General features: G+C 56.5%; 1 long non-coding RNA gene across 1 annotated transcript in view; it reads left to right on the forward strand.

Moving 5' to 3' along the window:
- Positions 1-24,387, forward strand: part of LOC140396760 (uncharacterized) — a 231,863-nt gene that overhangs the window by 47,545 nt on the left and 159,931 nt on the right. The window contains exon 2 of the long non-coding RNA XR_011936626.1: positions 21,135-21,288. This is a non-coding gene — a long non-coding RNA (uncharacterized lncRNA). The remainder of the gene's footprint in view (positions 1-21,134; positions 21,289-24,387) is intronic.

The following is a 24,387-nucleotide window of genomic DNA, read 5'->3' on the forward strand; positions in this document are numbered from 1 at the left end:
CTCACCTCACTGTCTCCCACTCTCACTCCCCTCACTGTCTCCCACTCTCACTCCCCTCACTGTCTCCCACTCTCACTCCCCTCACTGTCTCCCACTCTCACTCCCCTTCATGTCTCCCACTCTCACTCCCCTCACTGTCTCCCACTCTCACTCCCCTCACTGTCTCCCACTCCCACTTCCCTCACTGTTTCCCACTCTCACTCCCCTCACTGTTTCCCACTCTCACTCCCCTCACTGTCTCCCACTCTCACTCCCCTCACTGTCTCCCACTCTCACTCACCTCACTGTCTCCCACTCTCACTTCCCTCACTGCCTCTCACTCTCACTCCCCTCACTGTCTCCCAGTCTCACTCACCTCACTGTATCCCACTCTCACTCCCCTCACTGTCTCCCACTCTCACTCCCCTCACTGTCTCCCAGTCTCACTCCCCTCACTGTCTCCCACACTCACTCCCCTCACTGTCTCCCACTCTCACTCCCCTCACTGTCTCCCATTCTCACTCACCTCACAGTCTCCCACTCTCACTCCCCTCACTGTCTCCCACTCTCACTCCCCTCACTGTCTCCCACTCTCACTCCCCTCACTGTCTCCCACTCTCACTCCCCTTCATGTCTCCCACTCTCACTCCCCTCACTGTCTCCCACTCTCACTCCCCTCACTGTCTCCCACTCCCACTTCCCTCACTGTTTCCCACTCTCACTCCCCTCACTGTTTCCCACTCTCACTCCCCTCACTGTCTCCCACTCTCACTCCCCTCACTGTCTCCCACTCTCACTCACCTCACTGTCTCCCACTCTCACTCCCCTCACTGTCTCCCACTCTCACTCCACTCACTGTCTCCCACTCTCACTCCTCTCACTCTCTCCCACTCTCAATCCCCTCACTGTCTCACACTCTCACTCACTCACTGTCTCTCACTCTCACTCCCCTCACTGCCTACAGCTCTCACTCCCCTCACTGTCTCCCACTCCCACTCCCCTCACTGTCTCCCACTGTAACTCCCCTCACTCTCTCCCTCTCTCACACCCCTCACTGTCTCTCAATCCCACTCTCCTCACTGTCTCCTTCTCTCATTCGCCTCACTGGCTCCCACTCTCACAACCCACACCCTCTCCCGCTCTCACTCCCCTCACTATATCCTACCTTAATATCCCTCACTCTCACCCACTCTCCCACACCTCACTGTCTCTTACTCTTAAACCCCTCACTATCTCTCATTCTCGCTCTCCTCACTATCTCCCACTCTCACACACCTCACTATCTACCACGCTCACACACCTCATTGTGTCCCACTCTCATTCGCCTCTCGGTCTCCCACTCTCACTCCCCTCACTGCCTGCACTCGCACTCCCCTCACTGTCTCCCACTCTCACTCCCCTCACTGTCACCCAGTCTCACACCCCTCACTGTCTGCACTCTCACTCCCCTCACTGTCTCCCACTCTCACTCCCCTCACTGTCTCCCACTCTCACTCCCCTCACTCTCTCCCACTCTCAATCCCCTCACTGTCTCACACTCTCAGTCACTCGCTGTCTCTCACTCTCACTCCCCTCACTGTCTCCCACTGTAACTCCCCTCACTGTCTCCCACTCTCACTCCCCTCACTGTCTACAGCTCTCACTCCCCTCACTGTCTCCCACTCCCACTCCCCTCACTGTCTCCCACTGTAACTCCCCTCACTGTCTCCCACTCTCTCACCCCTCACTGTCTCCCACTCTCACTCACCTTACTGTCTCCCAGTCTCACTCCCCTCACTGTCTCCCTCTCTCACTCCCCTCACTGTCTCCCACTCTCACTCCCCTCACTGTCTCCCACTCTCACTCTCCTCACTGTCTCCCACTCTCACACCCCTCTCTGTCTCCCACTCTCACTCCCCTCACTGTCTCCCACTCTCACTCCCCTCACTGTCTCCCACTCTCACTCCCATCACTGTCTCCCACTCTCACATCCCTCACTGTCTCCCACTCTCACTCACCTCACTGTCTCCCACTCTCACGCTCCTCACTGTCTCCCACTCTCACTCCCCTCACTGTCTCCCACTCTCACTCCCCTCACTGTCTCCCACTCTCACTCCCCTTACTGACTCCCACTCTCACTCCCCTCACTGTCTCCCACTCTCACTCCCCTCACTGTCTCCCACTCTCACTCCCCACACTGTCTCCCACTCTCACTTCCCTCACTGCCTCTCACTCTCACTCCCCTCACTGTCTCCCAGTCTCACTCACCTCACTGTATCCCACTCTCACTCCCCTCACTGTCTCCCACTCTCACTCCCCTCACTGTCTCCCAATCTCACTCCCCTCACTGTCTCCCACACTCACTCCCCTCACTGTCTCCCACTCTCACTCCCCTCACTGTCTCCCATTCTCACTCACCTCACTGTCTCCCACTCTCACTCCCCTCACTGTCTCCCACTCTCACTCCCCTCACTGTCTCCCACTCTCACTCCCCTCACTGTCTCCCACTCTCACTCCCCTTCATGTCTCCCACTCTCACTCCCCTCACTGTCTCCCACTCTCACTCCCCTCACTGTCTCCCACTCCCACTTCCCTCACTGTTTCCCACTCTCACTCCCCTCACTGTTTCCCACTCTCACTCCCCTCACTGTCTCCCACTCTCACTCCCCTCACTGTCTCCCACTCTCACTCACCTCACTGTCTCCCACTCTCACTTCCCTCACTGCCTCTCACTCTCACTCCCCTCACTGTCTCCCAGTCTCACTCACCTCACTGTATCCCACTCTCACTCCCCTCACTGTCTCCCACTCTCACTCCCCTCACTGTCTCCCAGTCTCACTCCCCTCACTGTCTCCCACACTCACTCCCCTCACTGTCTCCCACTCTCACTCCCCTCACTGTCTCCCATTCTCACTCACCTCACAGTCTCCCACTCTCACTCCCCTCACTGTCTCCCACTCTCACTCCCCTCACTGTCTCCCACTCTCACTCCCCTCACTGTCTCCCACTCTCACTCCCCTTCATGTCTCCCACTCTCACTCCCCTCACTGTCTCCCACTCTCACTCCCCTCACTGTCTCCCACTCCCACTTCCCTCACTGTTTCCCACTCTCACTCCCCTCACTGTTTCCCACTCTCACTCCCCTCACTGTCTCCCACTCTCACTCCCCTCACTGTCTCCCACTCTCACTCACCTCACTGTCTCCCACTCTCACTCCCCTCACTGTCTCCCACTCTCACTCCCCTCACTGTCTTCCACTCTCACTCCCCTCACTGTCTCCCACTCTCACTCCCCTCACTGTCTCCCACTCTCACTCCCCTCACTGTCTCCCACTCCCACTTCCCTCACTGTTTCCCACTCTCACTCCCCTCACTGTTTCCCACTCTCACTCCCCTCACTGTCTCCCACTCTCACTCCCCTCACTGTCTCCCACTCTCACTCACCTCACTGTCTCCCACTCTCACTCCCTTCATGTCTCCCACTCTCACTCCCCTCTCTGTCTCCCACTCTCACTCCCCTCACTGTCTCCCACTCTCACTCCCCTCACTGTCTCTCATTCTCACTACCCTCACTGTCTCCCAAACTCACGCTCCTCACTGTCTCCACCTCTCACTCCCCTCACTGTCTCCCACTCTCACTCCCCTCACTGTCTCCCACTCTCACACCCCTCATTGTCTCCCACTCTCACTCCCCTCACTGTCTCACACTCTCGCACCCCTCACTGTCTCCCACTCTCACTCCCCTCACTGCCTCACACACTCACACACCTCACTGTCTCCCACACTCACTCACCTCACTGTCTCCCAGTCTCACTCACCTCACTGTATACCACTCTCACTCCCCTCACTGTTTCCCACTCTCACTCCCCTCACTGTCTCCCACTCTCACTCCCCTCACTGTCTCCCACTCTCACTCCCCTCACTGTCTGCACTCTCACTCCCCTCACTGTCTGCACTCTCACTCCCCTCACTGTCTCCCACTCTCACTCCCCTCACTGTCTCCCACTCTCAATCCCCTCACTGTCTCCCACTCTCAATCCCCTCACTGTCTCCCACTCTCACTCCCCTCACTGTCTCCCACTCTCACTCCCCTCACTGTCTCCCACTCTCACTCCCCTCACTGTCTGCACTCTCACTCTCCTCACTGTCTCCCACTCTCACTCCCCTCACTGTCTCCCACTCTCACTCCCCTCACTGTCTCCCACTCTCGCATTCCTCACTGTCTCCCACTCTCTCTCCCCTCACTGTCTCCCACTCTCACTTCCCTCACTGTCTCCCACTCTCACTCCCCTCACTCTCTCCCACTCTCACTCCCCTCACTGTCTCACACTCTCACTCACTCACTGTCTCTCACTCTCACTCCCCTCACTGTCTCCCACTCTCACTCCCCTCACTGTCTCCCACTCTCACTCCACTCACTGTCTCCCACTCTCACTCCCCTCACTCTCTCCCACTCTCAATCCCCTCACTGTCTCACACTCTCACTCACTCACTGTCTCTCACTCTCACTCCCCTCACTGCCTACAGCTCTCACTCCCCTCACTGTCTCCCACTCCCACTCCCCTCACTGTCTCCCACTGTAACTCCCCTCACTCTCTCCCTCTCTCACACCCCTCACTGTCTCTCAATCCCACTCTCCTCACTGTCTCCTTCTCTCATTCGCCTCACTGGCTCCCACTCTCACAACCCACACCCTCTCCCGCTCTCACTCCCCTCACTATCTCCTACCTTAATATCCCTCACTCTCACCCACTCTCCCACACCTCACTGTCTCTTACTCTTAAACCCCTCACTATCTCTCATTCTCGCTCTCCTCACTATCTCCCACTCTCACACACCTCACTATCTACCACGCTCACACACCTCATTGTGTCCCACTCTCATTCGCCTCTCGGTCTCCCACTCTCACTCCCCTCACTGCCTGCACTCGCACTCCCCTCACTGTCTCCCACTCTCACTCCCCTCACTGTCACCCAGTCTCACACCCCTCACTGTCTGCACTCTCACTCACCTCACTGTCTCCCACTCTCACTCCCCTCACTGTCTCCCACTCTCACTCCCCTCACTCTCTCCCACTCTCAATCCCCTCACTGTCTCACACTCTCAGTCACTCACTGTCTCTCACTCTCACTCCCCTCACTGTCTCCCACTGTAACTCCCCTCACTGTCTCCCACTCTCACTCCCCTCACTGTCTACAGCTCTCACTCCCCTCACTGTCTCCCACTCCCACTCCCCTCACTGTCTCCCACTGTAACTCCCCTCACTGTCTCCCACTCTCTCACCCCTCACTGTCTCCCACTCTCACTCACCTTACTGTCTCCCAGTCTCACTCCCCTCACTGTCTCCCTCTCTCACTCCCCTCACTGTCTCCCACTCTCACTCCCCTCACTGTCTCCCACTCTCACTCTCCTCACTGTCTCCCACTCTCACTCCCCTCTCTGTCTCCCACTCTCACTCCCCTCACTGTCTCCCACTCTCACTCCCCTCACTGTCTCCCACTCTCACTCCCATCACTGTCTCCCACTCTCACATCCCTCACTGTCTCCCACTCTCACTCACCTCACTGTCTCCCACTCTCACGCTCCTCACTGTCTCCCACTCTCACTCCCCTCACTGTCTCCCACTCTCACTCCCCTCACTGTCTCCCACTCTCACTCCCCTTACTGACTCCCACTCTCACTCCCCTCTCTGTCTCCCACTCTCACTCCCCTCACTGTCTCCCACTCTCACTCCCCACACTGTCTCCCACTCTCACTTCCCTCACTGCCTCTCACTCTCACTCCCCTCACTGTCTCCCACTCTCGCACCCCTCACTGTCTCACACTCTCACACACCTCACTGTCTCCCACTCTCACTCACCTCACTGTCTCCCAGTCTCACTCACCTCACTGTATCCCACTCTCACTCCCCTCACTGTCTCCCACTCTCACTCCCCTCACTGTCTCCCAGTCTCACTCCCCTCACTGTCTCCCACACTCACTCCCCTCACTGTCTCCCACTCTCACTCCCCTCACTGTCTCCCATTCTCACTCACCTCACAGTCTCCCACTCTCACTCCCCTCACTGTCTCCCACTCTCACTCCCCTCACTGTCTCCCACTCTCACTCCCCTCACTGTCTCCAACTCTCACTCCCCTTCATGTCTCCCACTCTCACTCCCCTCACTGTCTCCCACTCTCACTCCCCTCACTGTCTCCCACTCCCACTTCCCTCACTGTTTCCCACTCTCACTCCCCTCACTGTTTCCCACTCTCACTCCCCTCACTGTCTCCCACTCTCACTCCCCTCACTGTCTCCCACTCTCACTCACCTCACTGTCTCCCACTCTCACTCCCCTCACTGTCTCCCACTCTCACTCCCCTCACTGTCTTCCACTCTCACTCCCCTCACTGTCTCCCACTCTCACTCCCCTCACTGTCTCCCACTCTCACTCCCCTCACTGTCTCCCACTCCCACTTCCCTCACTGTTTCCCACTCTCACTCCCCTCACTGTCTCCCACTCTCACTCCCCTCACTGTCTCCCACTCCCACTTCCCTCACTGTTTCCCACTCTCACTCACCTCACTGTCTCCCACTCTCACTCCCTTCATGTCTCCCACTCTCACTCCCCTCTCTGTCTCCCACTCTCACTCCCCTCACTGTCTCCCACTCTCACTCCCCTCACTGTCTCTCATTCTCACTACCCTCACTGTCTCCCAAACTCACGCTCCTCACTGTCTCCCACTCTCACTCCCCTCACTGTCTCCCACTCTCACTCCCCTCACTGTCTCCCACTCTCACACCCCTCATTGTCTCCCACTCTCACTCCCCTCACTGTCTCACACTCTCGCACACCTCACTGTCTCCCACTCTCACTCCCCTCACTGCGTCACACACTCACACACCTCACTGTCTCCCACACTCACTCACCTCACTGTCTCCCAGTCTCACTCACCTCACTGTATCCCACTCTCACTCCCCTCACTGTTTCCCACTCTCACTCCCCTCACTGTCTCCCACTCTCACTCCCCTCACTGTCTCCCACTCTCACTCCCCTCACTGTCTGCACTCTCACTCCCCTCACTGTCTGCACTCTCACTCCCCTCACTGTCTCCCACTCTCACTCCCCTCACTGTCTCCCACTCTCAATCCCCTCACTGTCTCCCACTCTCAATCCCCTCACTGTCTCCCACTCTCACTCCCCTCACTGTCTCCCACTCTCACTCCCCTCACTGTCTCCCACTCTCACTCCCCTCACTGTCTGCACTCTCACTCTCCTCACTGTCTCCCACTCTCACTCCCCTCACTGTCTCCCACTCTCACTCCCCTCACTGTCTCCCACTCTCAATCCCCTCACTGTCTCCCACTCTCACTCCCCTCACTGTCTCCCACTCTCACTCCCCTCACTGTCTCCCACTCCCCTCACTGTCTCCCACTCACACTCCCCTCACTGTCTCCCACTTTCACTCCCCTCAATGTCTCCCACTCTCATTCCCCTCACTGTATCCCACTCTCACTCCCCTCACTGTCTCCCACTCTCACACCCCTCACTGTCTCCCACTCTCACTCCACTCACTGTCTCCCATTCTCACTCCCCTCACTGTCTCCCACTCTCACTCCCATCACTGTCTCCCACTCACACTCCCCTCACTGTCTCCCACTCTCGCTCCCCTCACTGTAACCCACTCTCACTCCCCTCACTCTCTCCCACTCTCAAACCCCTCACTGCCTCACACTCTCACTCACTCACTGTCTCTCACTCTCACTCCCCTCACTGTCTCCCACTCTCACTCCCCTCACTGTCTCCCACTCCCACTCCCCTCACTGTCTCCCACGATAACTCCCCTCACTGTCTCCCACTCTCTCACCCCTCACTGTCTCCCACTCTCACTCACCTCACTGTCTCCCAGTCTCACTCCCCTCACTATCTCCCACTCTCACTCCCCTCACTGTCTCCCACTCTCACTCCCCTCACTGTCTCCCACTCTCACTCCCCTCACTGTCTCCCACTCTCACTCCCCTCACTGTCTCCCACTCTCACTCCCCTCACTGTCTCCCACTCTCACTCCCCTCACTGTCTCCCACTCTCACTCCCCTCACTGTCTCCCATTCTCACTCCCCTCACTGTCTCCCACTCTCACTCCCCTCACTGTCTCCCACTCTCACTCCCCTCACTGTCTCCCACTCTCACTCCCCTCACTGACTCCCACTCTAACTCCCTTCATGTCTCCCACTCTCACTCCCCTCACTGTCTCCCACTCTCACTCCCATCACTGCCTCCCACTCTCACTCCCCTTACTGACTCCCACTCTCACTCCCCTCACTGTCTCCCACTCTCACTCCCCTCACTGTCTCCCACTCTCACTCCCCACACTGTCTCCCACTCTCACTTCCCTCACTGCATCTCACTCTCACTCCCCTCACTGTCTCCCAGTCTCACTCACCTCACTGTATCCCACTCTCACTCCCCTCACTGTCTCCCAGTCTCACTCCCCTCACTGTCTCCCAGTCTCACTCCCCTCACTGTCTCCCACACTCACTCCCCTCACTGTCTCCCACTCTCACTCCCGTCACTGTCTCCCATTCTCACTCACCTCACTGTCTCCCACTCTCACTCCCCTCACTGTCTCCCACTCTCACTCCCCTCACTGTCTCCCACTCTCACTCCCCTCACTGTCTCCCACTCTCACTCCCCTTCATGTCTCCCACTCTCACTCCCCTCACTGTCTCCCACTCTCACTCCCCTCACTGTCTCCCACTCCCACTTCCCTCACTGTTTCCCACTCTCACTCCCCTCACTGTTTCCCACTCTCACTCCCCTCACTGTCTCCCACTCTCACTCCCCTCACTGTCTCCCACTCTCACTCACCTCACTGTCTCCCACTCTCACTTCCCTCACTGCCTCTCACTCTCACTCCCCTCACTGTCTCCCAGTCTCACTCACCTCACTGTATCCCACTCTCACTCCCCTCACTGTCTCCCACTCTCACTCCCCTCACTGTCTCCCAGTCTCACTCCCCTCACTGTCTCCCACACTCACTCCCCTCACTGTCTCCCACTCTCACTCCCCTCACTGTCTCCCATTCTCACTCACCTCACTGTCTCCCACTCTCACTCCCCTCACTGTCTCCCACTCTCACTCCCCTCACTGTCTCCCACTCTCACTCCCCTCACTGTCTCCCACTCTCACTCCCCTTCATGTCTCCCACTCTCACTCCCCTCACTGTCTCCCACTCTCACTCCCCTCACTGTCTCCCACTCCCACTTCCCTCACTGTTTCCCACTCTCACTCCCCTCACTGTTTCCCACTCTCACTCCCCTCACTGTCTCCCACTCTCACTCCCCTCACTGTCTCCCACTCTCACTCACCTCACTGTCTCCCACTCTCACTCCCCTCACTGTCTCCCACTCTCACTCCCCTCACTGTCTTCCACTCTCACTCCCCTCACTGTCTCCCACTCTCACTCCCCTCACTGTCTCCCACTCTCACTCCCCTCACTGTCTCCCACTCCCACTTCCCTCACTGTTTCCCACTCTCACTCCCCTCACTGTCTCCCACTCTCACTCCCCTCACTGTCTCCCACTCCCACTTCCCTCACTGTTTCCCACTCTCACTCACCTCACTGTCTCCCACTCTCACTCCCTTCATGTCTCCCACTCTCACTCCCCTCTCTGTCTCCCACTCTCACTCCCCTCACTGTCTCCCACTCTCACTCCCCTCACTGACTCTCATTCTCACTACCCTCACTGTCTCCCAAACTCACGCTCCTCACTGTCTCCCACTCTCACTCCCCTCACTGTCTCCCACTCTCACTCCCCTCACTGTCTCCCACTCTCACACCCCTCATTGTCTCCCACTCTCACTCCCCTCACTGTCTCACACTCTCGCACCCCTCACTGTCTCCCACTCTCACTCCCCTCACTGCCTCACACACTCACACACCTCACTGTCTCCCACACTCACTCACCTCACTGTCTCCCAGTCTCACTCACCTCACTGTATCCCACTCTCACTCCCCTCACTGTTTCCCACTCTCACTCCCCTCACTGTCTCCCACTCTCACTCCCCTCACTGTCTCCCACTCTCACTCCCCTCACTGTCTGCACTCTCACTCCCCTCACTGTCTGCACTCTCACTCCCCTCACTGTCTCCCACTCTCACTCCCCTCACTGTCTCCCACTCTCAATCCCCTCACTGTCTCCCACTCTCAATCCCCTCACTGTCTCCCACTCTCACTCCCCTCACTGTCTCCCACTCTCACTCCCCTCACTGTCTCCCACTCTCACTCCCCTCACTGTCTGCACTCTCACTCTCCTCACTGTCTCCCACTCTCACTCCCCTCACTGTCTCCCACTCTCACTCCCCTCACTGTCTCCCACTCTCGCATTCCTCACTGTCTCCCACTCTCTCTCCCCTCACTGTCTCCCACTCTCACTTCCCTCACTGTCTCCCACTCTCATTCCCCTCACTCTCTCCCACTCTCACTCCCCTCACTGTCTCACACTCTCACTCACTCACTGTCTCTCACTCTCACTCCCCTCACTGTCTCCCACTCTCACTCCCCTCACTGTCTCCCACTCTCACTCCACTCACTGTCTCCCACTCTCACTCCCCTCACTCTCTCCCACTCTCAATCCCCTCACTGTCTCACACTCTCACTCACTCACTGTCTCTCACTCTCACTCCCCTCACTGCCTACAGCTCTCACTCCCCTCACTGTCTCCCACTCCCACTCCCCTCACTGTCTCCCACTGTAACTCCCCTCACTCTCTCCCTCTCTCTCACCCCTCACTGTCTCTCAATCCCACTCTCCTCACTGTCTCCTTCTCTCATTCGCCTCACTGGCTCCCACTCTCACAACCCACACCCTCTCCCGCTCTCACTCCCCTCACTATCTCCTACCTTAATATCCCTCACTCTCACCCACTCTCCCACACCTCACTGTCTCTTACTCTTAAACCCCTCACTATCTCTCATTCTCGCTCTCCTCACTATCTCCCACTCTCACACACCTCACTATCTACCACGCTCACACACCTCATTGTGTCCCACTCTCATTCGCCTCTCGGTCTCCCACTCTCACTCCCCTCACTGCCTGCACTCGCACTCCCCTCACTGTCTCCCACTCTCACTCCCCTCACTGTCACCCAGTCTCACACCCCTCACTGTCTGCACTCTCACTCCCCTCACTGTCTCCCACTCTCACTCCCCTCACTGTCTCCCACTCTCACTCCCCTCACTCTCTCCCACTCTCAATCCCCTCACTGTCTCACATTCTCAGTCACTCACTGTCTCTCACTCTCACTCCCCTCACTGTCTCCCACTGTAACTCCCCTCACTGTCTCCCACTCTCACTCCCCTCACTGTCTACAGCTCTCACTCCCCTCACTGTCTCCCACTCCCACTCCCCTCACTGTCTCCCACTGTAACTCCCCTCACTGTCTCCCACTCTCTCACCCCTCACTGTCTCCCACTCTCACTCACCTTACTGTCTCCCAGTCTCACTCCCCTCACTGTCTCCCTCTCTCACTCCCCTCACTGTCTCCCACTCTCACTCCCCTCACTGTCTCCCACTCTCACTCTCCTCACTGTCTCCCACTCTCACTCCCCTCTCTGTCTCCCACTCTCACTCCCCTCACTGTCTCCCACTCTCACTCCCCTCACTGTCTCCCACTCTCACTCCCATCACTGTCTCCCACTCTCACATCCCTCACTGTCTCCCACTCTCACTCACCTCACTGTCTCCCACTCTCACGCTCCTCACTGTCTCCCACTCTCACTCCCCTCACTGTCTCCCACTCTCACTCCCCTCACTGTCTCCCACTCTCACTCCCCTTACTGACTCCCACTCTCACTCCCCTCACTGTCTCCCACTCTCACTCCCCTCACTGTCTCCCACTCTCACTCCCCACAGTCTCCCACTCTCACTTCCCTCACTGCCTCTCACTCTCACTCCCCTCACTGTCTCCCACTCTCGCACCCCTCACTGTCTCACACTCTCACACACCTCACTGTCTCCCACTCTCACTCACCTCACTGTCTCCCAGTCTCACTCACCTCACTGTATCCCACTCTCACTCCCCTCACTGTCTCCCACTCTCACTCCCCTCACTGTCTCCCAGTCTCACTCCCCTCACTGCCTCCCACACTCACTCCCCTCACTGTCTCCCACTCTCACTCCCCTCACTGTCTCCCATTCTCACTCACCTCACTGTCTCCCACTCTCACTCCCCTCACTGTCTCCCACTCTCACTCCCCTCACTGTCTCCCACTCTCACTCCCCTCACTGTCTCCCACTCTCACTCCCCTTCATGTCTCCCACTCTCACTCCCCTCACTGTCTCCCACTCACTCCCCTCACTGTCTCCCACTCCCACTTCCCTCACTGTTTCCCACTCTCACTCCCCTCACTGTTTCCCACTCTCACTCCCCTCACTGTCTCCCACTCTCACTCCCCTCACTGTCTCCCACTCTCACTCACCTCACTGTCTCCCACTCTCACTCCCCTCACTGTCTCCCACTCTCACTCCCCTCACTGTCTTCCACTCTCACTCCCCTCACTGTCTCCCACTCTCACTCCCCTCACTGTCTCCCAGTCTCACTCCCCTCACTGTCTCCCACTCCCACTTCCCTCACTGTTTCCCACTCTCACTCCCCTCACTGTCTCCCACTCTCACTCCCCTCACTGTCTCCCACTCCCACTTCCCTCACTGTTTCCCACTCTCACTCACCTCACTGTCTCCCACTCTCACTCCCTTCATGTCTCCCACTCTCACTCCCCTCTCTGTCTCCCACTCTCACTCCCCTCACTGTCTCCCACTCTCACTCCCCTCACTGTCTCTCATTCTCACTACCCTCACTGTCTCCCAAACTCACGCTCCTCACTGTCTCCCACTCTCACTCCCCTCACTGTCTCCCACTCTCACTCCCCTCACTGTCTCCCACTCTCACACCCCTCATTGTCTCCCACTCTCACTCCCCTCACTGTCTCACACTCTCGCACACCTCACTGTCTCCCACTCTCACTCCCCTCACTGCCTCACACACTCACACACCTCACTGTCTCCCACACTCACTCACCTCACTGTCTCCCAGTCTCACTCACCTCACTGTATCCCACTCTCACTCCCCTCACTGTTTCCCACTCTCACTCCCCTCACTGTCTCCCACTCTCACTCCCCTCACTGTCTCCCACTCTCACTCCCCTCACTGTCTGCACTCTCACTCCCCTCACTGTCTGCACTCTCACTCCCCTCACTGTCTCCCACTCTCACTCCCCTCACTGTCTCCCACTCTCAATCCCCTCACTGTCTCCCACTCTCAATCCCCTCACTGTCTCCCACTCTCACTCCCCTCACTGTCTCCCACTCTCACTCCCCTCACTGTCTCCCACTCTCACTCCCCTCACTGTCTGCACTCTCACTCTCCTCACTGTCTCCCACTCTCACTCCCCTCACTGTCTCCCACTCTCACTCCCCTCACTGTCTCCCACTCTCAATCCCCTCACTGTCTCCCACTCTCACTCCCCTCACTGTCTCCCACTCTCACTCCCCTCACTGTCTCCCACTCCCCTCACTGTCTCCCACTCACACTCCCCTCACTGTCTCCCACTTTCACTCCCCTCACTGTCTCCCACTCTCATTCCCCTCACTGTCTCCCACTCTCACTCCCCTCACTGTCTCCCACTCTCACACCCCTCACTGTCTCCCACTCTCACTCCACTCACTGTCTCCCATTCTCACTCCCCTCACTGTCTCCCACTCTCACTCCCATCACTGTCTCCCACTCACACTCCCCTCACTGTCTCCCACTCTCACTCCCCTCACTGTCTCCCACTCTCACTCCCCTTACTGACTCCCACTCTCACTCCCCTCACTGTCTCCCACTCTCACTCCCCTCACTGTCTCCCACTCTCACTCCCCACACTGTCTCCCACTCTCACTTCCCTCACTGCCTCTCACTCTCACTCCCCTCACTGTCTCCCACTCTCGCACCCCTCACTGTCTCACACTCTCACACACCTCACTGTCTCCCACTCTCACTCACCTCACTGTCTCCCAGTCTCACTCACCTCACTGTATCCCACTCTCACTCCCCTCACTGTCTCCCACTCTCACTCCCCTCACTGTCTCCCAGTCTCACTCCCCTCACTGTCTCCCACACTCACTCCCCTCACTGTCTCCCACTCTCACTCCCCTCACTGTCTCCCATTCTCACTCACCTCACTGTCTCCCACTCTCACTCCCCTCACTGTCTCCCACTCTCACTCCCCTCACTGTCTCCCACTCTCACTCCCCTCACTGTCTCCCACTCTCACTCCCCTTCATGTCTCCCACTCTCACTCCCCTCACTGTCTCCCACTCTCACTCCCCTCACTGTCTCCCACTCCCACTTCCCTCACTGTTTCCCACTCTCACTCCCCTCACTGTTTCCCACTCTCACTCCCCTCACTGTCTCCCACTCTCACTCCCCTCACTGTCTCCCACTCTCACTCACCTCACTGTCTCCCACTCTCACTCCCCTCACTGTCTCCCACTCTCACTCCCCTCACTGTCTTCCACTCTCACTCCCCTCACTGTCTCCCACTCTCACTCCCCTCACTGTCTCCCAGTCTCACTCCCCTCACTGTCTCCCACTCCCACTTCCCTCACTGTTTCCCACTCTCACTCCCCTCACTGTCTCCCACTCTCACTCCCCTCACTGTCTCCCACTCCCACTTCCCTCACTGTTTCCCACTCTCACTCACCTCACTGTCTCCCACTCTCACTCCCTTCATGTCTCCCACTCTCACTCCCCTCTCTGTCTCCCACTCTCACTCCCCTCACTGTCTCCCACTCTCACTCCCCTCACTGTCTCTCATTCTCACTACCCTCACTGTCTCCCAAACTCACGCTCCTCACTGTCTCCCACTCTCACTCCCCTCACTGTCTCCCACTCTCACTCCCCTCACTGTCTCCCACTCTCACACCCCTCATTGTCTCCCACTCTCACTCCCCTCACTGTCTCACACTCTCGCACACCTCACTGTCTCCCACTCTCACTCCCCTCACTGCCTCACACACTCACACACCTCACTGTCTCCCACACTCACTCACCTCACTGTCTCCCAGTCTCACTCACCTCACTGTATCCCACTCTCACTCCCCTCACTGTTTCCCACTCTCACTCCCCTCACTGTCTCCCACTCTCACTCCCCTCACTGTCTCCCACTCTCACTCCCCTCACTGTCTGCACTCTCACTCCCCTCACTGTCTGCACTCTCACTCCCCTCACTGTCTCCCACTCTCACTCCCCTCACTGTCTCCCACTCTCAATCCCCTCACTGTCTCCCACTCTCAATCCCCTCACTGTCTCCCACTCTCACTCCCCTCACTGTCTCCCACTCTCACTCCCCTCACTGTCTCCCACTCTCACTCCCCTCACTGTCTGCACTCTCACTCTGCTCACTGTCTCCCACTCTCACTCCCCTCACTGTCTCCCACTCTCACTCCCCTCACTGTCTCCCACTCTCAATCCCCTCACTGTCTCCCACTCTCACTCCCCTCACTGTCTCCCACTCTCACTCCCCTCACTGTCTCCCACTCCCCTCACTGTCTCCCACTCACACTCCCCTCACTGTCTCCCACTTTCACTCCCCTCACTGTCTCCCACTCTCATTCCCCTCACTGTCTCCCACTCTCACTCCCCTCACTGTCTCCCACTCTCACACCCCTCACTGTCTCCCACTCTCACTCCACTCACTGTCTCCCATTCTCACTCCCCTCACTGTCTCCCACTCTCACTCCCATCACTGTCTCCCACTCACACTCCCCTCACTGTCTCCCACTCTCGCTCCCCTCACTGTCTCCCACTCTCACTCCCCTCACTCTCTCCCACTCTCAAACCCCTCACTGCCTCACACTCTCACTCACTCACTGTCTCTCACTCTCACTCCCCTCACTGTCTCCCACTCTCACTCCCCTCACTGTCTCCCACTCCCACTCCCCTCACTGTCTCCCACGCTAACTCCCCTCACTGTCTCCCACTCTCTCACCCCTCACTGTCTCCCACTCTCACTCACCTCACTGTCTCCCAGTCTCACTCCCCTCACTGTCTCCCACTCTCACTCCCCTCACTGTCTCCCACTCTCACTCCCCTCACTGTCTCCCACTCTCACTCCCCTCACTGTCTCCCACTCTCACTCCCCTCACTGTCTCCCACTCTCACTCCCCTCACTGTCTCCCACTCTCACTCCCCTCACTGTCTCCCACTCTCACTCCCCTCACTGTCTCCCATTCTCACTCCCCTCACTGTCTCCCACTCTCACTCCCCTCACTGTCTCCCACTCTCACTCCCCTCACTGTCTCCCACTCTCACTCCCCTCACTGTCTCCCACTCTAACTCCCTTCATGTCTCCCACTCTCACTCCCCTCACTGTCTCCCACTCTCACTCCCCTCACTGTCTCCCACTCTCACTCCCCTCACTGTCTCCCACTCTCACTCCCCTCACTGACTCCCACTCTCACTCCCCTTACTGACTCCCACTCTCACTCCCCTCACTGTCTCCCACTCTCACTCCCCTCACTGTCTCCCACTCTCACTCCCCACACTGTCTCCCACTCTCACTTCCCTCACTGCCTCTCACTCTCACTCCCCTCACTGTCTCCCACTCTCGCACCCCTCACTGTCTCACACTCTCACACACCTCACTGTCTCCCACTCTCACTCACCTCACTGTCTCCCAGTCTCACTCACCTCACTGTATCCAACTCTCACTCCCCTCACTGTCTCCCACTCTCACTCCCCTCACTGTCTCCCAGTCTCACTCCCCTCACTGTCTCCCACACTCACTCCCCTCACTGTCTCCCACTCTCACTCCCCTCACTGTCTCCCATTCTCACTCACCTCACTGTCTCCCACTCTCACTCCCCTCACTGTCTCCCACTCTCACTCCCCTCACTGTCTCCCATTCTCACTCCCCTCACTGTCTCCCACTCTCACTCCCCTCACTGTCTCCCACTCTCACTCCCCTCACTGTCTCCCACTCTCACTCCCCTCACTGTCTCCCACTCTCACTCACCTCACTGTCTCCCACTCTCAATCCCCTCACTGTCTCCCACTCTCACTCCCCTTCATGTCTCCCACTCTCACTCACCTCTCTGTCTCCCACTCTCACTCCCCTCACTGTCTCCCACTCTCACTCCCCTCACTGTTTCCCACTCTCACTCCCCTCACTGTCTCCCACTCTCACTCCCCTCACTGTCTCCCACTCCCACTTCCCTCACTGTTTCCCACTCTCACTCCCCTCACTGTTTCCCTCTCTCACTCCCCTCACTGTCTCCCACTCTCACTCCCCTCACTGTCTCCCACTCCCACTTCCCTCACTGTTTCCCACTCTCACTCCCCTCACTGTTTCTATATCTCACTCCCCTCACTGTCTCACACTCTCACACCCCTCACTGTCTCCCACTCTCACTCCCCTCACTGTCTCCCACTCTCACTCCCCTCACTGTCTCCCACTCTCACTCCCCTCACTGTCTCCCACTCTCACTCCCCTCACTGTCTCCCACTCTCACTCCCCTCACTGTCTCCCACTCTCACTCCCCTCACTGTCTCTCATTCTCACTACCCTCACTGTCTCCCAAACTCACGCTCCTCACTGTCTCCCACTCTCACTCCCCTCACTGTCTCACACTCTCACTCCCCTCACTGTCTCCCACTCTCACACCCCTCATTGTCTCCCACTCTCACTCCCCTCACTGTCTCACACTCTCGCACCCCTCACTGTCTCCCACTCTCACTCCCCTCACTGTCTCACACACTCACACACCTCACTGTCTCCCACACTCACTCACCTCACTGTCTCCCAGTCTCACTCACCTCACTGTATCCCACTCTCACTCCCCTCACTGTTTGCCACTCTCACTCCCCTCACTGTCTCCCACTCTCACTCCCCTCACTGTCTCCCACTCTCACTCCCCTCACTGTCTGCACTCTCACTCCCCTCACTGTCTGCACTCTCACTCCCCTCACTGTCTCCCACTCTCACTCCCCTCACTGTCTCCCACTCTCAATCCCCTCACTGTCTCCCACTCTCAATCCCCTCACTGTCTCCCACTCTCACTCCCCTCACTGTCTCCCACTCTCACTCCCCTCACTGTCTCCCACTCTCACTCCCCTCACTGTCTGCACTCTCACTCTCCTCACTGTCTCCCACTCTCACTCCCCTCACTGTCTCCCACTCTCACTCCCCTCACTGTCTCCCACTCTCAATCCCCTCACTGTCTCCCAATCTCACTCCCCTCACTGTCTCCCACTCTCACTCCCCTCACTGTCTCCCACTCTCACTCCCCTCACTGTCTCCCACTCACACTCCCCTCACTGTCTCCCACTTTCACTCCCCTCACTGTCTCCCACTCTCATTCCCCTCACTGTCTCCCACTCTCACTCCCCTCACTGTCTCCCACTCTCACACCCCTCACTGTCTCCCACTCTCACTCCCCTCACTGTCTCCCACTCACACTCCCCTCACTGTCTCCCACTCTCACTCCCCTCACTGTCTCCCACTCTCACTCCCCTCACTCTCTCCCACTCTCAATCCCCTCACTGCCTCACACTCTCACTCACTCACTGTCTCTCACTCTCACTCCCCTCACTGTCTCCCACTCTCACTCCCCTCACTGTCTCCCACTCCCACTCCCCTCACTGTCTCCCACGCTAACTCCCCTCACTGTCTCCCACTCTCTCACCCCTCACTGTCTCCCACTCTCACTCACCTCACTGTCTCCCAGTCTCACTCCCCTCACTGTCTCCCACTCTCACTCCCCTCACTGTCTCCCACTCTCACTCCCCTCACTGTCTCCCACTCTCACTCCCCTCACTGTCTCCCACTCTCACTCCCCTCACTGTCTCCCACTCTCACTCCCCTCACTGTCTCCTACTCTCACTCCCCTCACTGTCTCCCATTCTCACTCCCCTCACTGTCTCCCACTCACACTCCCCTCACTGTCTCCCACTCTCACTCCCCTCACTGTCTCCCACTCTCACTCCCCTCACTGTCTCCCACTCTAACTCCCTTCATGTCTCCCACTCTCACTCCCCTCACTGTCTCCCACTCTCACTCCCCTCACTGTCTCCCACTCTCACTCCCCTCACTGTCTCCCACTCTCACTCCCCTCACTGTCTCCCACTCTCACTCCCCTCTCTGTCTCTCACTCTCACAACCCTCACTGTCTCCCATTCTCACTACCCTCACTGTCTCCCACTCTCACCCTCCTCACTGTCTCCCACTCTCACTCCCCTCACTGTCTCCCACTCTCGCATCCCTCACGGTCTCCCACTCTCACTCCCCTCACTGTCTCACACTCTCACACCCCTCACTGTCTCCCACTCTCACTCACCTCACTGTCTCCTGCTCTCACTCCTTCACTCTCTCCCACTCTCTCTCCCCTCACTGTCTCCCACTCTCACTTCCCTCACTGTCTCCCACTCTCACTCCCCTCACTCTCTCCCACTCTCACTCCCCTCACTGTCTCACACTCTCACTCACTCACTGTCTCTCACTCTCACTCCCCTCACTGTCTCCCACTCTCACTCCCCTCACTGTCTCCCACTCTCACTCCACTCACTGTCTCCCACTCTCACTCCCCTCACTCTCTCCCACTCTCAATCCCCTCACTGTCTCACACTCTCACTCACTCACTGTCTCTCACTCTCACTCCCCTCACCGTCTACAGCTCTCACTCCCCTCACTGTCTCCCACTCCCACTCCCCTCGCTGTCTCCCACTGTAACTCCCCTCACTCTTTCCCTCTCTCACGCCCCTCACTGTCTCTAAATCCCACTCTCCTCACTGTCTCCTTCTCTCATTCCCCTCACTGGCTCCCACTCTCACAACCCACACCCACTCCCGCTCTCACTCCCCTCACTGTCTCCTACTTTAATATCCCTCACTCTCACCCACTCTCCCACACCACACTGTCTCTTACTCTTAAACCCCTCACTCTCTCTCATTCTCGCTCTCCTCACTATCTCCCACTCTCACACCCCTCACTATCTACCACGCTCACACACCTCATTGTGTCCCACTCTCATTCGCCTCTCGGTCTCCCACTCTCACTCCCCTCACTGCCTGCACTCGCACTCCCCTCACTGTCTCCCACTCTCACTCCCCTCACTGTCACCCAGTCTCACATCCCTCACTGTCTGCACTCTCACTCACCTCACTGTCCCCCACTCTCACACCCCTCACTGCCTACCACTCTAACTCCCCTCACTGTCTCCCACTCTAACTCCCCTCATTGTCTGCCACTCTCACTCCCATCACTGTCTCCCACTAACATACACCTCACTCTCAACTCTCACTCCCCTCACTGCCTTCCACTCTTACTCCCCTCACCGTCTCCCACTCTTACTCACCTCACCCTCAACTCTCACTTTCCTCACTGCCTCCAACTCTCACACCCCACACTCTCTCAAAACCTAACTCCCAATCTCACACGCATTAGTAAGGAGATTGTGTAAACGGCTGAGATACAGACAGAGATCGGGATTGAGAGATTTCAGTGAGCAGGCTGGAAAAGCAGAATGCTCAACTCGGTTATGGTTGTCGGTGAATGTTGAAATATTTGTATTTTTATCATACAAGTGTATTAATTGTATTCAAGCATCCCGATCCTTGTGCCTGTCTCCCTGATTGTACTAAACTATACGTTTTGTAAAGTACGCTCTTGTATTACGAAAAGCTTTATTTTAACTCTCCGAGGTCTCTCCCCTGCGGTTACACTGAGCGACGCTGTCTTGCAACATCTGTTGTTTATGACGCTTTCCCATTCCCTGGACACCAGTCAATCTCTCCCTGTCAGGCGGAATGAGTAACATTCGCAAACTATTGTGCTTTTCAAAGTCAGTTTTGCAGATAGTTGCTGACTTAATAGTTTAAAAGAAAAGCACAGAACAAAATACGAATCTTTGTCCTCACAGACAGACCGGATAACATTTGCAGCCCATTGTGCTTTTCAGATGTTAGTTTTGCAGATTCTTTGCTGAACTAATAGTTTTAAAGGAACCCCGAAACTGTCGGAGTAATGATTTCATCGCTGTTTCTATGCTTCAAACGCATTTTAGAATTGCTAATTGTATTTAAAATGTAACAACTTTTAAAAAGTTTTCTATACCATTTAAATATTGCTAGATATTTAAATATATTTTTCTGCTCAAGATCTGAATGCCAGTTTAAGGAGCGTGTCTGTAACTCCCTTTGTCAATCGGGGCGGATCCTCACCTGGTTCACACTGAAACTCCAAACTGCCTGTTTCCCAGGACAACACTGCTGCAGGGTGAAGGAGATGGATCAGCTGCAGCCTGCCGGGCAGGTAAACCTGGGTGTTTGATTTGGCGCAGGCAGCGGGTTAGAGAACTGAACTAAATCAGTCCGTAAACTGTTGGATTGTTTGAGCGTTTGAAATGAGCTCTGGCGGCTGAGAGTCAGCGCACAGATTGGGATTGAGAGAATTCAGTGGGATTGAGAGAATTCAGTGGGATTGAGAGAATTCAGTGGCCAGATTAGAAAGGCAGGTTGCTCAACTCGATTGTTGTTGCAGGTGAATGTTTCAATAGTTGCTGATTTTCTCTCTATGAATGTAATAACTGTCTTTGAGCCTCGCTGCCGTTGAGCCTGTTTCTAGAATTATGCTGTATTTTACATTTTGTAAAGGCGGCTCTTGTATTGTGAAAAGCTGTCTGTCTCCTGCGGGGACACTGAGTGACGCTCACTTCCAACAGCTGTTGTTTATGACGCTTTCCAATTCCCTGGAGAGCAGCCAATCGCTGGCCTCTCAGACAGACCGTATAATACACCTGCTCCATTGTGTTTTTTCCGAATTCTGTCTTGATCATCCTTTGCTGAATTAGGAGTTTTAAAAATACTTTGATCCTGCAGGAGGGAAGTAAACCAGGTTTGAAAACCAATTCTTGAATCTCCAAAACACTATTAGTGAAGTGTCCAACATCCTACGGGAGAAAAGAGATGAAATAAAATTGTTCCAAACAGGCACCTCAGTGAGCCAGGTTCAAATGTATAAAGAGAAACCGCTCGGGTTTCCAGAACAACTTGGTTGTCACTCACTTGTTGTTGCTGCCCGAAGGCGGGATGCAGTCTTCTCAAATCAGCCACATTGCAGAATGGTTTAAACCCCAGCAAGATTTATTCTGCTGCTTTCCTGATGTTCAATTATTGTGTGTGTGTGTGTTTTGTGGACGTATGTGTGTGCTCATGGATTCGTGCGTGTGTCACTGGATGTGTATGTGTCACTGGATGTGTATGAGCCACTGGAGGTGAGGGCGTGTCACTGGATGTGTCTGTGTGTTTATATGTGTGTGTCACTGGATGTGTGTGCGTGTCACTGGATGAGTGTGTGTTAATGGATGTGTGTGCGTGTCACTGGATGAGTGTGTGTTAATGGATGTGTGTGCATGTCACTGGATGTCTGTGAGTGTGTTCATGTGTGTGTCTTAATGGATGTATGTGAGTGTTAAAGGATGTATGTGTGCTAATGGATGTGAATGTCACTGGATCAGTGTGTGTGTTAATGAATGTGTGTCACTGGATGTGTGTGTGTTAATGGATGTGTTTGTCACTGGAAGAGTGTGTGTGTTAATGGAAGTGTGTGTTGTCTCCTCCACTCACTACTTCACTCTCTCTCACTCTCACTCCCCTCACTGTCTCCAACTCTCACACCCCTCACTGTCTCCCACTTTCACTCCCCTCACTGTCTCCCACTCTCACTCGCCTCATTGTCTCCCATTCTCACGCCCCTCACTGTGCCCCACTAACACACCACTCACTGTCTCCCAATCTCACTCCCCTCACTGTCTCTCACTCACACTCACACACTGTTTCCTACTCTCATACACCTCATTGTCTCCCACTCTAACACCCCTCAATGTATCCCACTCTCACTCGCCTCACTCTCTCCCACTCTCACACCCTCACTGTCTCCCACTCTCACTCCCCTCACTGTCTCCCACACTCACTCCCCTCACTGTCTCCCACTCTCACTCACCTCACTGTCTCCCACTCTCACTCCCCTCACTGTCTCTCACTCTCACTCCCCTCACTGTCTCCCACTCTCACTCTCCTCACTGTCTCCCACTCTCACTCCCCTCACTGTCTCCCACACTCACTCCCCTCACTGTCTCCCACTCTCACTCACCTCACTGTCTCCCACTCTCACTCCCCTCACTGTCTCCCACTCTCACTCTCCTCACTGTCTCCCACTCTCACTCCGCTCACTGTCTCCCACACTCACTCCCCTCACTGTCTCCCACTCTCACTCCCCTCACTGTCTCCCACTGTCACTCCCCTCACTGTCTCACACTCTCACACCCCTCACTATCTCCCACTCTCACTCCCTCCCTGTCTCCCACTCTCACTACCCTCACTCTCTCCCACTCTCTCTCCCCTCACTGTCTCCCACTCTCACTCCCCTCACTGTCTCCCACACTCACTCCCCTCACTCTCTCCCACTCTCACTCCCCTCACTGTCTCCCACTCTCACCCTCCTCACTGTCTCCCACTCTCACTCCCGTCACTGTCTCCCACTCTCACTCCCCTCACTGTCTCCCACTCTCACTCCCCTCACTGTCTCCCACTCTCACTCCCCTCACTCTCTCCCACTCTCACTGTCCTCACACTCTCCCTATCTCACTCCCCTCACTGTCTCACACTCTCACTCACTCACTGTCTCTCACTCTCACTCCCCTCATTGTCTCCCACTCTCACTCCCCTCACTGTCTCCCTCTCTCACTCCCCTCACTGTCTCCCACTCTCACTCCCCTCACTCTGTCCCACTCTCAATCCCCTCACTGGCTCACACTCTCACTCCCTCACTGTCTCTCACTCTCACTCCCCTCACTGTCTCAAACTCTCACTCCCCTCACTGTCTCCCACTCCCACTCCCCTCACTGTCTCCCACTCTAACTCCCCTCACTGTCTCCCACTGTCTCACCCCTCACGGTCTCCCACACTCACTCCCCTCACTGTCTCCCACACTCACTCCACTCACTGTCTCCCACTCTCACTCCCCTCACTGTCTCCCACTCTCACTCCCCTCACTGTCTCCCACTCTCAGTCCCCTCACTGTCTCCCACTCTCACTCCCCTCACTGTCTCCCACTCTCACTCCCCTCACTGTCTCCCACTCTCACTCCCCTCACTGTCTCTCACTCTCACTACCCTCACTGTCTCCCACTCTCACTACCCTCACTGTCTCCCACTCTCACCCTCCTCACTGTCTCCCACTCTCACTCCCCTCACTGTCTCCCACTCTCACTCCCCTCACTGTCTCCCACTCTCGCACCCCTCACTGTCTCCCACTCTCACTCCCCTCACTGTCTCACACTCTCCCACCCCTCACTGTCTCTCACTCTCACTACCCTCACTGTCTCCCACTCTCACCCTCCTCACTGTCTCCC

Source organism: Scyliorhinus torazame, chromosome 20 (assembly GCF_047496885.1).
Source record: "Scyliorhinus torazame isolate Kashiwa2021f chromosome 20, sScyTor2.1, whole genome shotgun sequence".
Taxonomy (NCBI): Eukaryota; Metazoa; Chordata; class Chondrichthyes; order Carcharhiniformes; family Scyliorhinidae; genus Scyliorhinus; species Scyliorhinus torazame.